Source organism: Chanos chanos, chromosome 2 (assembly GCF_902362185.1).
Source record: "Chanos chanos chromosome 2, fChaCha1.1, whole genome shotgun sequence".
NCBI lineage: Eukaryota > Metazoa > Chordata > Actinopteri > Gonorynchiformes > Chanidae > Chanos > Chanos chanos.
This window is the reverse complement of record NC_044496.1, coordinates 11874158-11890157: the sequence shown is the minus strand read 5'-3', so window position 1 is coordinate 11890157 and position 16000 is coordinate 11874158.

Sequence of the window (16000 nt, the reverse complement as noted above, 5' to 3'; positions counted from 1 at the left end):
TGGCCAGCACAACACTGTAAAAAGTTTCAATGCAAAATTACAGTAATTTCCTGGCAGCAATTTGGCCAGGAAAATACTGTTTATTTACAGTATTTGCACTATATTCAAACATTACAGCACTCTGCCGTATTTCTAAATATGGTTGATTACTATATTTGTACATAGTTTTTTTTACCTATTATTAATTATTATTATTTATTTATTGATTTTTACTGATGTCATTTCTGCTGCGTCATGGCAGTAGGTGATTCGTAGGGGGATGAGGGGGGTGCCATCCCCCTTGTTAGCAAAATGACCAATATGCATCCCCCCTTGTTAACCTGCCATCGCCCTATATACTCTATAGAGTAGTGTCAGTGACCATTGGGCCATCTCCTCTGTTGGCCACTGGGCTATCTCCCCGGTTAAAAAATAAAAAAGTCACCTACTGCATCGTGGTATTTCTTAACACTCACATGGTTACTGAATTTTACTCTTAAATTCCCCAATATGTTTTGTAAATAAAAGCTAATTACTGTAGAAACAGACATTTTAAAACTACTTCGACAATGAGCTTGAGCTTGATTTAAGGAAATTTAAGGAATACAGTAGATTGCTGTAACAATTTCTTTGTAAATTTGCATCAGTTTTTTACAACAAATGACAGTTCTTCACTTCAAAGATCTGAAGACTAGTTCGCATTGTTGATTCTTTATGCATTTAACGGCACGGGAGACGACGGGCAAAAAAACTTGTTCTCTTCTCACACAGAATTGGACCCCTTTGTGCTAAATACACAGAGGATTAGAAAACCATAAAACATTATTCCAGATGGCCTACCGCTGGTTTACGCTGGGGTTTTCACAGCTCCTGGTGATCAAACAGGCAGATAGACTGTTTAAGAAGGCCTTTCTCTTGGACCCATTTAAAGGACTTAAATCAGCATGCGCAAAGCCACTATTTAAACAGTCGGGGAAAGTTACATTGGCTCAGCCCTCAAAATCCGTCATCATTCCCAAAATGGGCCGATTTGAGCGTGCGGGGCTTAGAATACGGCTAGCATCCGTCTGTTGCTCTATCAGTGACGTGCAGATGGATGGTGACGAACTGAAAGAGGGATTATACAGTAGCATGTGGGCAGGGTGTGAGGCCAGATCACAATGCCATCGGAACATTTTCACTGGATTCTGGAGGCCAACAACAGCTGTTTCTGGTAACCCGAATGGCAGATCTGAAAACGTGTCTTTTTTTTTCCCCCTTCCAAACACTAATCCGCTTTTGCACCCAATCAATCACGGTCCCCAGCAATAGCAACCATACAAGAGACTAAAATGAAATCCCACTAGAACAGGTCTAAGGCCCTAAAATTAATACAGCGGCAGTATTCAGTTCAATATGAATTAAAAACAAACAATAATTTATACCACACAATCGTAGCCTAATGACATCAGATTGTTTCCAATACGATGGGAAAATTAACTATGTAATGGAAAACAGCCGGTTAAGGTTCCTGACACTACTACTGCGCCTCTGTGTGAAACATTTGACCTCCAGGGGTTGCTGCACTGGGTCTGATTCCGATTGCTTAGACCTCTGACATAGGCACTCTCTCCCGTGATTCAGTAAGCAAAGTTCTCCGCGGTGAAACCGTAACGAGATTTCCATTGGAGAACAGACAACAAAATTTGATTACAGCTCAAAGTTTATTGGTCAAATATGAAAAAAAGCCCTTGACATAACGCGGAGCATTCCTTTTTTTTATTCATTCGTTCCAGCGGTTGAGCTGTGTGGGAGTTTTTGTTCTTGTTTACCAAGGTCAGGTGTTTCATATACTGCCATTTTACATTTCCATCAATCAGAAAATCAAGACAGAGCATATGAGAGAAATGACGACAGTTCTTGTATTTCTAGCACCATCACTATGCAAATGTGTCCATTATCATTTTGTATATAAGGAGATGGGGCCTAACATATATCATCAAACTGAAGGCTTGCACCGCTGCTAGTGCTGCAATGCTTTGAGTGAAATGAGAGGGTGGAAGATTTATGCGGCCAGGAACGTCAACGCATACAGCAGTGCAAATCTAAAATCTACAGCAAAGCAGAGACTCATTTGAGTTCCCTGCCGTATCAAACTGCCACATGACCTCCAGAGAGAAAACGACGACATTTGATTTTCTACCTGTTTTGCATTCTCGGTATGTTGACAGTCATATCTCAAATATCATTTTGTAATGACAAAAGTATGGCATGAAAAAACAGCTGTGTTAAGCGTGCCATGTTTTAAACCTGGATCTGTGTGTGTGAACACTCCAGAAACAGAGATAATGAATTGGAGCTCATAAATGACCTGCAAGAGTGTGTGATGCCAGTGGTGCAATGATACAGTAGTAAGGAAAGGGCAAAAAAAGCAGCCTCATCTCTCAGATGTGTGTGCATGAGTGCGCGCGTGTGTGTGTGTGTGTGTGTGTGTGTGTGTGTGTGTGTGTGAGAGAGAGAGAGAGAGTTTGGGGCGGGGGGGATTCCTAGTATGACACCAGACAATAACATAGCATTCTACGAACCTCAGGCATAGCATGGTCATTTTTTCTCTTTTTAAAACAGGACCACTGCTGCCTTGCACAGAGCCTGTTCTGTAAATATTCCAAAGAAAGAATGAATAAGTAATGAGGAAAGGCTGCCTTTGAGGGGTTTTCATGCAGTTCTGAGAATGCTCAGCTGTTATGCTGCTACCGTTTCCTCCATGTTTTTTTTTTTTTTTTTCTTCCATAGAAACCATTCTCCCCCTCATCGTCGATGTTCTTCGATGTAAAGATTTCTGTATGTGTGTAGTTTTTACACTTACATCAGTACATCTAGAGGTCTCACTCCACACAGTAGAACTGAGAGATCTACAGTAAGTATGGAAAAAGGCTTCATAATACACATCTACGGCTTAACGTTATCACCCCGGCAGAGTGCACAATGTCTTAGAACAAGTTATTTATTTCTAACCAGTTAATCACATCAACAGGATTGCTTGAAGAATTGCTGGTGTAAAAATAGTAAAGAACATAGTTCTTACCAAGAGCTGTAGGGTGAAGGATATCTTCTATCTCTCAGACTCAAACCTGACAGAAAAGAAGAACAAAGAGATGAGTGAAGGAGAACCAATCATTTTGGCACAGAGGAGAGAGTCTTAAACCACTGCATCTTCCAACCCCTCACATCAGAGCATCTGCCATTTGGCTGAGTAAACAATATGAAGTAATACAGCACTGTGTCTGTAACCTTCACTCTGTGAAGAAGATATTCTAAATCCAATGGAGGAGCAGATCAGCACCATGTGCTCATATATTTGTCATCACACACGCGCGCGCGCACACACACGCGCGCGCACACACACACGCACACAGCCCACTCTTCCACAGAAACGCCAAAGGCCACAGAGTGCTACATTTCACATACAAGAACAGCAACAAGCGGTGTAAGCTCGCACGGTTCTCATGAGTAATTACAGTGGAATCATGAAATCGAAACCCACAAAAATACTCTCAGGCAATCAGCAAGCAAACTGAGAAAGGATCATCCAAAAATATCCATAAATCTGAGAGCTACAACCACTGTATAGCGGATAGTAACTGCTATGCAACTGCTGTATAGCAGAAAGCAGCAGTGATATTCTCCCATCAAACCATCAAGAGCAGGGGAAGAGTCAGGGGTTCGATCCAAAACAGACTGTGCAGGAGAGTGATGTAGATCCTGTCTTTCTCTCCTTTCCTCTTTTTCTCTTTATCTCCTGTAAGAATATGTTGAAACAGGCAGATGTTTGCTGAAAGATAAGCTCAGTAATGATACTCCGTGTCTCTCTTCTGAAGACTTAGCGTGACATTGCGGGTAATTTGTTCGCCTAATTGCTCCTGTGTCCCTATAACGTGTCCATTACGCTCAGTAGATTAGTCCTCAGACATGCCAGAGTCAAATGCAAGCTATAGCCATTTATAGATTTGGTCTTTCAGATTTTCAACTCTGTTCCTGTATTAGTGACGCTCAAAAGCTTGGTCAAGGAAAGGCCACTGTTTGACTCTTTACTGAGCCAGATACTGAGAATATAAAAACACTTTAATTTGGACATTGGAGAGCTGAGCACACTAGCAAGGCCTCTCTGATTGAGAAAAAATAGTAAGTGAAGTGATTACTCCAAGTGAGGGTCACTTTTGCCGGCTGTCAGTAGAAACCAAGACATATTAACTGTTAGAACTGCCCTATCGTACATGGGTCAAGAGTGGCAAACTGCAGGGCAGCAAATGACAGCAAGCATTTCGGAAATCCGAAATGAGGAGATGAGGAGAGTAAGCGGATTTGGCATTATAAATCAAAATGGCCATTTTGGGGCAAAACAGGGAAAAAGACACTCTACTCCAGCCAGCTGCATCCTCAGAGACGTTTAGAGAGAGAGAGAGAGAGAGAGAGAAAAAAAAAGAAAAACTGCCATCTGGGACGGAAACTGGGCTAGTTTCCTCATCGAATCCTGACCAGCAGCAGGCAGAATACAGCATGCCAACACAGCCAAAGCTCAAATTCTGCAGGCCTGATACTGTTGGCACTTTGGCTAATTTTCACTGTCCTATCCCCCCAACCAGAACACTGAGATCAGACAGTTACTGCCCATCAGTTCAAGGCGGTGAGAGTAAAATGCAGGAGAGGTCAATGATATCACAATGGAAGCAGTAGAATCTTAATCAATCAGTATAATGACGGAACATCCAGAGAAGTCAACTGAAGCTTGATGCTCACAAGGTAATGGTTATAATTCAAAAAATGTCCTCTAACTCAACTATGCTATGCTCTGAGCACTGAGAAAGGGGAGGGGTGAAGAGCTGTGGTGACTACTATGGACACACCCAGCAAGGAATGTGAGGAGACAGACACCCATTGACATTGAGTGTCAGTGTTCACTGTGAAGAATCCATCAGCAGTCCATGCATGTCCATTAGAGTGACCGTCTACAGAAACATCATGAAAGACCGCCACGACTAGCATTCTCCCTTTTAACCATCTTCACCACTTACACCGTGCCCTGTCTGTGTATAGTTATTTAATGATTAAGTAGCCTATTTAAGTTCCATTATGATAAATGCCAAACAAACACTGCTCCAGTGACTGGTGAAAAAAAAGGAATGCTCTTAATTCCAGATTCTCTAAAACAGGATTATTATTCAATCAGTAAACAAAGGATATTTCCACAGCATGATGGGGAGGTGTACATCAGTATAGCCCATAGCAGCTGGACAGTAAACACACAGCCTATTTGTCTCTCAAACAATGCCCATGTGTAACATCTGAGAGAATGTTCATATAAGCATACAGTCACAGCCCTGTTTGAGCCACCCTCCCCAGGGGGAGTGCAGTTTTGAAACGGAATGGAGGGGTTAGCCAGCCAGTACTAGTTTTTGAAAATCTGTCATCAAATCCTCGAGAAGCATTAAGAGGATCTTTTTTGTTCCTGTACTGCACACACAAACAAAAATCAGTAAGTAATTTCAGACTACAACACTATGGTGCCAACAAACACATCTTTGAACAGCTGTGGAAAGTAGCCCACACACTCAGGCGCGCGCGCACACACACACACACACACACTAACAGTTTATCGCCCCTCACAGTTCTCGGTGTTCTCCATTGTTATGTCATCAGACTATTTTTTCCATGGTCCATCTGTGCTTAATAAATTAATAAGGTGCATTTGGCACAGTCTAAAAAAAAAAAAAAAAAAAAAAAAAGTCCAAAAATTCAAATAAACCCCACGAGACGCATATTTAAAACCCTAATTTAGACGCCCTGCCTTCATAATGTGGGAATTTAATTCTGCGTTAAAATAAATAAATAAATAAATAAAAGGATTGTAGAGTAACGTTATTTCCGAAGGGCTGACTAATGACGTGCTCATCCTCTACGAGCGTTGTCTAAGCCTCCTCGGAAGGTGACAGTGTCGGTGACTCCGGTGTCTGAGATAAGACACCAGACAACTGAGGGGCACACCGATACTGCTGGCTTGTCAATAACGGCGCTAAATCGGGCGTGCTGGGTTACACGGGGCACGAATGAAGCTTCGCTAAATTGCTCGCGCTGTGCTCCTTGATCCCTAATACACCGCGGCTCAGATTAATTTGATCGTCCCCACAAATTACGCCGCATTACACTCCCTTTACATCAGTGAGAAGGTGCTCTACATAGCAAGATGTGTGAAACGCGCGGCCGATTCGCCACGTTTTAAGACCGCTAGAAAGCCTGCGTGCGAGGACGGAAAAGCGTCAGAATAACGGGCTTGATGTACAGACTAAGTACTTACAGTGAGAAGGATTACACTGATGCTTTCTGAGGTGAAATTCCTTTCTCAGAACCTTAGTTTAGATGTTAACGCTCAGATGATCAAACGTGCCAAAGTTTCACTTCACAAAACACAGGCTAACAGGGCAAATGAGAGGTTTTTAGTCATGGATTGTTATAGGAAGACATCCAACTGTGGCAAACAAGTTCATACATGGAGCTCTCTTCTTGCTATCTCTCTCTCTCCCCCTCTCTTCTTCTTCTTCTTCTTTCTCCTCTCTCTCTCTCTCTCACACACACACACACACTCTCTCTCTCTCTCTCTCTCTGTATGTGTGGCTGTATGTCTTGAAGTATATGACAAGTGTGTTTGTGCGTGGATGAAGTGACCATTGCACGAATCTTGGCAGTCATGGTGTTGATAGAAGTGACCTGTGTGCTGACATCACAGCAGTGCAGCAGGTGAGTCCAAAAGGAAATCTATTTTACATTGATCCCTTCCTCCCCGGCTTATCTTACAACACACTTTTCATTTTAAAGGCTTGCATAAGCTGTTTTGGCATTTACGAGGTTGCACATTGCCATGCTACCATGCCCTTGTGTCTCAAAGCAATCATTGAAGCTCTCCCTGTTTTACAGACACACATGGTAGTGTTGACCCAAAGGAAATGACCCATTTTAAAGACAGTGAGGTAACAGTCAAGCTTATGACTGGTCAAGATGGTCCGTGTCCACCAACAGCTACTTGTTTACACTGGGCCCAGACTAAAAAAACAAGCCAGCAGACACAACATTTTATGCAAGATTACTTAATATTGTGAAAATACACAATTTTACATACTTAAAGCAGGTTTTTAGTCACTTCTGCATTTGCTAGAATGTTATCTGTCGAGCTCTGTGATGCTAATTTAAAATCATGTATGTTGTATGACGAGAACTGGAAGAACAAGTAACATCAGAATCTTTTAGTAATTTTTCCACATCATTTTCTAGACTACCACCAAAATTAAACCAATCACTGAGAGTAATTTTAAGAATGTGTATCCACTTTGAGAAAAAAAGAAAACAGTATAAAGTTTGAAACCTTTCAGAAGTAATATTGTTGTACAATAAGAGTAAAGTAAGAAGCACTTCTTTTTGATTGTAAAACCTACATTGCACGAGACCTCTTAGGTAGAAAAGAGTAACACGCTGTTACCCTGGACTCTCACTCTGAAGTAGGAGAGCAGTGCTCTTCACTAGGCATTGGGATTCCTTTAACCTAAAGGCTCCGGGTTTTATAACAGCCTTAGTCACGGTTCACACCAGGACCAACAGTGATTACCGACCTTCTGGCACTTGTCTCCATTGTAAATATTGACCCAGTTCCTCTCTGCGTAACCATAATGAATAAATCATTTACATAATATTTATTCATTTTGCTAACACTCTTAACCAGGGTAGATTATAATTACCACATTTGACAACAGCAATGACCCACCTCACAAACAACCCTGGTTTAAGTACCTTGCTCAAGGTCACATCAGTAAACTGTCGCACTCTGGGTTTGAACCCACAACCCTTAGGTTTGCGCAGCATCAGCCTATGCAATGAGTAATGTCAGACATATCCGGTGGAAATGTTACAGGCTGTCTATTTAATTCTACACTATTAATTTGATTAGTGCTATACCGAGGGTGACAAAAGGGGCACCGCACAGTTCTCCTCATGAATGCTGACACAAGAACTCATGGTATTATTCAAAAGTCATTATCTCTGACTTCAAAATGGTCTTCTTAATTCCCTCATTATAATGTGTGAGCTACTGTTACCATGGAGAAAAAAAAAAACAAAGCAAGGGTGCTCTGTGTTCTCAGTTGAGGGACCAATGGAAAGATGAGGTGAGAATTTAAGAGATCCAAACAAATGTTTTCATCCTCCCTCATGCTCCTTCAAAACATTCGACTAGCTTCATTTAGAAGCCCCAGGGTGCACCGTGTTGACTCCACTCTTCACCGCTGTCAGTCAGATAGGGCTCTGATTCGCTAGTTGGGTTTCAAAGGGCACCAGCGTTAGGATATGGCAGGTTCTTCTGGGGTTTGAGCTGTTTAAACTCACAGTTTTGAAACAAGAGGAAGCAGGAGCAGACTTTTAAAAAAAAAAAAATCTCTACAGATCAACTTGTGATTTACACAGTGTCATTAAAGCAATTACTTCAGCTGAGAAGACAGAGACCTGTCAGCTACCGTTTCATTTTAAATCTGTGTATTCACAAAAGGCTGGAATGCTTCAAACACATACACAAGAAGAATGATGCATTTCGACTGTTCAAGGATGTTTTCGGTATGAAAATGGAATACATTTACGCGATGCAAAGCAGGAATGCCATGCGGTAATTGCATACATCTTCTCTCATCTGTTTCCTTTGTGTACATGAAATATTTCTTACTCTTTTTGTTCCATTTGACAGTCTCATATGATGGGTTTTCTTCAAATTGTAACCAATCCATTTCAAGAACTTTAAATCACATACACCCTGGGCACCTCTTCTATTTACTGGGCAATGCTGAACAGCACGTAAATGGAGATTGTGTTCGGTTGAGTGGTGATGGAATTTGATCTCTGCCTAGGCGTATGTTAAAATGAGAATGACTCAAACTATTAGGAGCCCACTGACTTAAAAACATAGCTTACATCAAAGTTCTAACAACAACCTCTCTTCCCCAACCTCAGATTCTCAGAGAATCCTTTTCACCTATAATATCCTTCATTATCCCAGCCACACTCATCACTCTCACAACATACATCCATTAAGGAGAAGAAAAAAGGTGTCAGTGACATACTATATGCATTATTATGCATATGTATGTCTGTTTTAATATGATTGTGTTTACATGTGTGTGTGTGGGTGTGTGTGTGTGGGTGGGTGTGCGTGCCTTTGTGCATGTGTGTGTGCGTGTGTGTGTGTGAGGAGTGAGCAAGAGTCAACCGAAAACATGTCAACACACAGTAATACTGAAATAATGATACATATTTTTCATGTTTTGGGTGCTCAGAGACAGGGAAAGGAGAAAAAAGATGTTATGTGTGATTATTGTAGCTCATTGCCAGTCTTGTGATTCAGGGTCTCTGGTAACCAGATGCCATAGTCCTGTGGATAAGGCAGGGGTTCACAACAAGGCTGAACGCATGCTCTTGCCTCCCTTATTAAAGCCTTCTGTGATGTTTTTAAGATAGCACACTGAATTGGATTTCATTTGATAGAGGCACATTCCTGGTGAGATTTTTACACCAAACCCCCTTTTCATCAAGCCCAATCAATATCCTTTTTCCATTAAGGATGAGAGAGGCAGTTAAAAGCAGAGCAGATGTGATCAACCGCACCCACTGGATTAACTATCAGAGAGAATGCTGTCACTAAGGAGAAGAAAGCTCATATTAAAATTCAATCTGGAACTCCCCTATCTTTCTCTTTCTCTCCCTCTCTCCCTGACTCTCTCACATCGCATTTCCTTCTCTAGTTCTACCCCCCCCTCTCCATTTTCTCTCATCATCTCAATGTCTTCTCTCATTCTCTCACTCTCTCTCTCTCTCTCTCTCTCTACCCCTCTGTCTGCCAATATAGAAACTAAAGGAGCTTGTTCTTCAGTCAACAGTGTGAATCAAACTCCCAGACAACATTACTAATGAACTCATTATTTATTCAAAGCATTGATTCACATTCAACAGAAAAGAAAAAACAACCACAAAATTCATCTCCCCTGGTACATTATCATTCTAAACATATATGCCGATATAGATGGTATGACCTGCTGATAATAAATTGCAGATGGAAATGACACATTCACAGTTACAGCTACATTTACAGCTTCTCACACAGAGAGAAGGATGTAAACAAAAAAATAAACGCAGTAAGCAGCGTTTGGTCGTTCATCTAAATTATCCAATCAGGAGAGGAATGTGAGAGTAATCCATAACAGAGTGAAAATTAAGGTGCTGACTGACTGCACTTGTTCAGCTGGATAAGAATAATGAATGCACTATGTGGTCACATTTAATTTATTCAAAATTCACAATCGAGTTGCCATTAATCACCAAGTTGGCCTAGGCTGTGAGAATGAGTTAAAGTAAAGTTAAAGTAAAAGAGGACTCGTTGTGCTTAGAATAAACAGTTGTTCCTCATTCTAAAATCCCGTGTACCGTATTGTACAATTACCATACTGTATTATACATTATTATATCTTGTCAAAAGGGACGCACTTTGTGTATGAACAGAACCACTTACATTAGTGAAATGGGATATATACAAAAAAATATTCTCATTTTAGAAATGAACCGTAACTTGACTGTCAGGGAACAGTTTGAAGGTGTACCTGAGGTGTGTTGCATTAAAATCCCTTAAGTGTAATATTGTAGTACAAAGTATACTAGCAAAGTATAATAGCAACGCTGTAGCAGTTTAACATTTTTACATTATTGCAAGTGCTTCATAAGCAGTAATTTTGCCCTAACCGTAACTTTAAGGATACTGTTGGGTAATTATTTACAGGTAACTCCTTAATGGACTAATTAGACTGGTCATCATTTTCTTACAATGCAAGTAGTGACAGAGGAATAGAGTTAGGTGCCTCTTGGTGTGTCTCTACACAAACAGACAAAAGTCACAGAAACACATCTCCACACACCTGAGTGAAGAACTGAACTGTTCCACTGGATTTAAAAACCAGTTCATTTTTAGATGATAAAAAAACACCCATAAGGCCTGTGAGTTGCTGGTTGTAGCTGCTGAGGCACTTACTGGCTCATCTAAATGCTAATATAATGCGATTCTTCCCAGAACCAGGTCAGCTAATGAGAGAGCCTGGTGAATACATTGTAAGCCTAAGTAGTAATAATGACATAACTATGGCGCACTATGAGGAAGATGTAGGCTTTTGACCCATAAATGCAAGAGCAGCACACACTAACACACACCAGAATTACAATCAAGGTCACACACACACACACACACACACACACACATACACACACAACGAGGAATGAGAATGTGTAGCTTCAGATTACCATAGATGCAGGGTAACATGCATGCATATTTAAAAATTGTTCGAAAGCAGGATTGCTGTCACTACTCTGAAGAAAAACACGGTAAATTGCTTGAGTCATGATCTTCCAGCTATCAATACAGTGCATATCAGTGCCTTTAGCACCGCCACATTCACAACGCAGAGAATGGCAGATCTGTGCTTAATCATGTTTGTCATGACAAGCTTTGCTGAATTAAAACCAACTCAACACATGTGCCAGTCTCATAATGCAGCAGATGTGTCTGAAAACTGAACGGGCAAACAGGTACCAGCAGTCTAGCAACGCACCCCAGGCTCAAAACAAATCCTACATCAGCTGGAGTTGTTTTTCATAGTTCTGTGAGTTATTATTTTAGATGCAATGTAGGACTAAATTTATGGGTGATTTTGGATGTCTCTCCAGTTTTTTTTTTTTTTTCTTTCATTTCAGATACGTTTTTACAGCACTTTTGAATATACTGTGCTTTGCTTTGGCGAAAGGCCTGATTTATAAAACATGAAATAGACAGGTTCTCAAGCAGGAGCTTGGGATTTCATTTTATGTATTTTCATAAAGGTGAGCTCATTCAGATGGATGGAATAGTGGTGGCTAAACTCAGCAAAATCTAGTTATCTCATTTCAATGATGATGTAAATGGATCTCAAATGATGTGTGGATATCAATGTGTGGATTCAGAGAGAGGCTAATGTTACACAAACACACACACACACACACACACATACAGCACAGAGCGAGAGAGAGAGAGAGAGAGAGAGAGAGAGAGAGAGAGAGAGAGAGAGTTCACACACTGAAGTATTGCAAGGTTGTGTCTACTAGATAATAAGATCCTGCTGCAGTGAAAACAGATCAAATTTCGAGTCCCTCAGATTTTGTCTCTTTCTCTGAGTGGTTTTTGTGTTTGAATTTGGATCCATTCCAACTTCAATATTACTATCCTGATGTCATGTTGCTCCATTCTCTTGGCCTTTTCTCGGCTGCTAAGTACAATACTGAGGACACTTCAAACTTCTTTACACTTCAAAGCAAACAAATATATTTTTCACCAATGCCCCAGACATCTCATTTGTCCAAAGCAATATGTCTTTCCAAGACAACACAATACATGTGGCCTATCTACTGGATGTCGCTACGAAGGGAGAATGTTCTGTCTGGCGGGAAGATTTAGGTAGCGTTTTCATCATAGGCACCAGTTACCTTGACCTTCACACTGCAGTACACTGCGCACATTCAGCGCAACTAAAATGACCACTGATCTCCAAAATGAGTGGCAATGTAACATTAGTCACCAAGGTATTTGTATCCTCTTGGACAATACAGGTATGAGTCATAGGCGCTCCAGACAATGGCCTTCAACACATAACTGACAAACCATGTGGAGAGCAATTCAGAGTTTTCTTTTGCATTTTAGGAAAGACTGTATCTCTACCAACTCTATTTGTCCTCACACTGTTATTGACAGACTAACACCGAGGAGCTGAAGCACAAGGGAAACTGTTCAACTCAAGACTCATGACTCACACCGAAGGAACAGGACTCTGGTAACAGGACTGCATTATGCTTCTGCCGAAAAAACAACACACATCAAACTACATCTCGCCCCCAAAGACTGCATCTCCACGTATTTCCCATCTTTAATCCCTGAGGATGCAAACAAGACTTCAACACAGGTAAAGCATTTCACAAAAAAATAAAAGACTGTTACAAATGATGAACATGGGAGGTCAATCAATACTACTCAAGTCTGATGTGGGTAAAAAGGCCTGGATATTTTCTATTTCATGCCTCATTGTGTGAATCTCAACAGGCCTTTGTATTCCCTTTATGCTCAACACACAGAGACAATGGAGGACTCAGAAAAATGAGAAGCCAGCTGACATTTGATTTTTGGCATCAAACAAAAATACATATATGATTGACACATTAATGTCACAAACCTGAATGACTCAATAAGGCAAGCCTTTCAAATGCAGGTAGACTGGGACACTATAACATTTTTAGGAATATTGTTTGGTTCCTATGATCATCAGTCAACAATAGTGCACTAATATCAACAGATGTTGACCTACAGTACATTTATCACAAAGTATAAAGATGATTAAAAAATAAGCTTAAAATGTTTACATAAGCTGAATTACAGATGACAGAAGGGATCGTATGCGATTTAGACTGCTGTTTGATGTTCCATCTCAGTGTGTCTAAAAATGACTACTGAGAACCAATTGTTGACCTTTGCAAAATCCCCGTCTGCTACACAATGCTCACATCCTCTGTGAAGAAAGAAAACAGGCTAAAAGCTTCAGAGGGACAAAGAATCTTTTCTTTGGACAATGACTTTGATTGAGTAATTAAACTCCAAGGTGGACTGAAAGACAATTTCCCCTTGAAGTCAGCAGTAATCTATGGCTGTACCAGACTGCAGTCACTGAACAGTACTATCTGAAAACACAAAAACAAAGCCCCTACACAGCATGCCCAGTAGATAGCCCTGCAAATTAGCAGATCTTTCACACAGAATAGGACACAAGCCCTCAAAAGTCATTAGTGCATGTTAAAAGGGACCTCAATTCCTCCTCGCTAAAATCAGGCTTTTATTGGGGGGAAAAAAAGACATTAGTCTCAGGCAAGGAAGAAGAGATATGAATATCATCTTGTACAAGCTCCTACTTTGATTTCCTACTTTGTGCAATTTAACCTTAATTTTTAATTTGAATACTTTAATTTCTTTCTTATTTGTTGCTGAGATACAGGTGGTTGAAGAATAACTGCGGAGAAAGACAGTTAAGTGGAATTACAGGTGACTGGTGCTCTCTTAGGACAATACACCAGCATGGAAAAGCTCAGGAAAGGAGGACAAATAAAGCCAAAAGAGGTTATCCTTTCATTTTCTTGTCTAGTTCCTGTAATCGCCTAGATGCTCTGCTTCAATATTTTACACCACACAAATCAATTTTTCATCACTCACATTCAAATTCAACAGTACACCAAATGCAAAAGCCCCACCATCCCATACAACCCTCAAAAATCCAGATCCTTTCAACTGTGGACAATCCACACAAAAAAAAGAGAGGGGGGGGGGGAGGGCAAGCCAGGGCAATGTGAATTTCCTTTAGTGTCACATCTAAGGCAAATAAATAAATATAAGCAGAATAGCCAGGGTATTTGTGTGAGATTGTGTCCACAAAAGACAGGCCCCAAGCCTACACTTCAAAGAGGAAAAAGCAGCGTCTACGGGCTGGGAAGACTCTGTCATCCAAAATTCCAGAGAGTGTCTGTGTGGTGCCACAATTTCTGTCAGTGAACTGCTCACAGCTCTCCTGCAGGCTTCACTTCCTGTACCAAGGCAACATTGCCAGCTGCTCAAACTTCACAACAAAGACACATTCAGTGCAGCTAAATGCGTTTTTCTTGTACATGTTTTAATGTCATTCATAAATTACTGTGGTTTTACATTTTAAAAAATGATATCCAGCCAACTTTTTTTTTTCCTAAATTAAACAAAGTCTCTGTTTAATTCATTCTTGCTTTACATAATGTGAAGAACTCTAAAGAGCTGTATGTGTTACTTTTCTGTGATGCGTTATACATTATTCTGTTATTCTGCTACATGTTTTCTGTTATGTTTTCTAGGAAAGTAACACCCAGGAAATGACTATGATTATTATACGTAGATGAATTTACACAACTAATGAGCTGTTATGCATTAAGTTGTTTTGCATGTTGAACTACACAGCTGAAGCTAAAACGTTGAGGACAGCCATCACAGATGATGATGTTAGACAACAGTTAAATATACACATTTTGTCTGACAATATTCTGCCTTTAAATGTATATCATGATAATATAGTGTAAGTTTTCTAACACCTTCAAAATGCTGTCAAGCTTTAGCCATGATTTCAAATGGCCGTAGCAATGTGTATTTTTCAGCGCTGTAAATTCAGACTTTAATATTCACTCTGATCACTAAGGCATTTTTTTTTAAAAATTGCTACCGGGAAAAAATTGGTCCAGAGAGACATCACAGTTCTGCAGTTCCCCCAGTTCTGCACATAACACATTATCAGAGCTCAACAACACGCTTTCCCATCAGCCAGCTGGGGTGCAACTCAAATGTCTTCCAGAGAACAAAATGAGTACATACATCAAAAAAGGATGAGTGTGACAGTGGCTCGGAGCCCAAACCGCTTAAACCCACTTCTGCCACATGCCAGCGATGGTTCTGTACTTTAACCGCCTGCATTTCTCCACACCGGACAATGTCGAGGTCACGCGCGGTCCAGTGTTTTATGAATGTGTTAGCGCTGTAAGAATAAGCCTCGATAAAGTGATGGCATTTTTTTTTTTTCTAAACAGTGGACTACTCTTCAGAGTGATCAGTCATCACTGGTTATTAAAAGCAGAGCAGACAAAACACCCCCATGCATGGCAACACAAACGGCAAGTAATCTATGAGCTTTCATTGCTCTCAGAAAAGGCAGCAAGTAACCTCAGCTGGTCTCTCTCTCTCTCTCTCTCTCTCTCTCTCTCTCTCTCTTTCTCTTTCTCTCTCTGTCTATCTCTCCTCTTCTCTTTCTCTCTGTCTCTTTCAGTCTCCCTCCCACAAGAGTCCAATTTAGAACTCTCCTGCTGGTGCATCAATAACATCCCAGCA